Below are 867 nucleotides of genomic sequence, written 5' to 3' on the forward strand. Positions count from 1 at the left end.
ACGATATCCGCTTCGTCATGCCTAGAGCTGATCTGTGCTGGTCGCTGAGGGAATACAAAAACTTTGCACTGTGGATCGCCGGATCGGAGCGGAGTCCAGCCCGGGGTCGTCACATGTGGTTGCCGCTCTTTCGTCGAATCCGCCGGCCACACCGTTCTCAAGCCCACCTGCCTCTGCTCATTCTAGCCCTCCGGCCGTTCCTCACTCTAGCCCCTGGCCTCTGCTCACTCTAGGCCGCCGCCGCTCACTAGGCCGCGGTGTGTGACGCTGTGTTTCGTTGTGAAAGCGAAACTACTTTGTTTGGTCTTCCAAAAGAGGATGATATCTGCGTCGTCATGCCTAGAGCTGATCCGTGCTGGTTGCTGAGGATCCAGAACACTTCAACCCAAATATTCAGATGTGTGCAGCACATTTTATGGAGGACTGTTTTCTGATCCTGGGAGAGTAGACTACAATGCCGGCTGTTCTGACTCAAAGACTGTAAGTACGTTTTTTACATTTAAATAATTTTTATATTTTTTATATTTAAAGCTAGTTTTTTTGGGCAGTGTAGAGTAGGGCTTGTTGTTTGTAATTTCTCCTTTCACAAATGCAGACATGGTTTTATGTTTACGCGGCACGATGCAACGCAACGCGTAAAAAGACAGTATAAGTCATTATAATCCATAATTATGTCCCCACTGGATGCAACGAATGCCTCGTTTATAATGGGTTTTAATGTTTTTGAATCATTGCTCCGGCCTGACAGGGCATCATCACAACATGGTGGGGGCCTAACATTGCGCTTGAGGTATTCGGCCAATCAGAGCACACCTCGCTTTTCAGACCGATGAGCTTTGTAAAAATCGATGCGTTTCAGAAAGGCGG

This window comes from Sinocyclocheilus grahami, unplaced genomic scaffold (genome assembly GCF_001515645.1).
Source record: "Sinocyclocheilus grahami isolate Dianchi unplaced genomic scaffold, SAMN03320097.WGS_v1.1 scaffold7194.1, whole genome shotgun sequence".
NCBI classification, from domain to species: domain Eukaryota; kingdom Metazoa; phylum Chordata; class Actinopteri; order Cypriniformes; family Cyprinidae; genus Sinocyclocheilus; species Sinocyclocheilus grahami.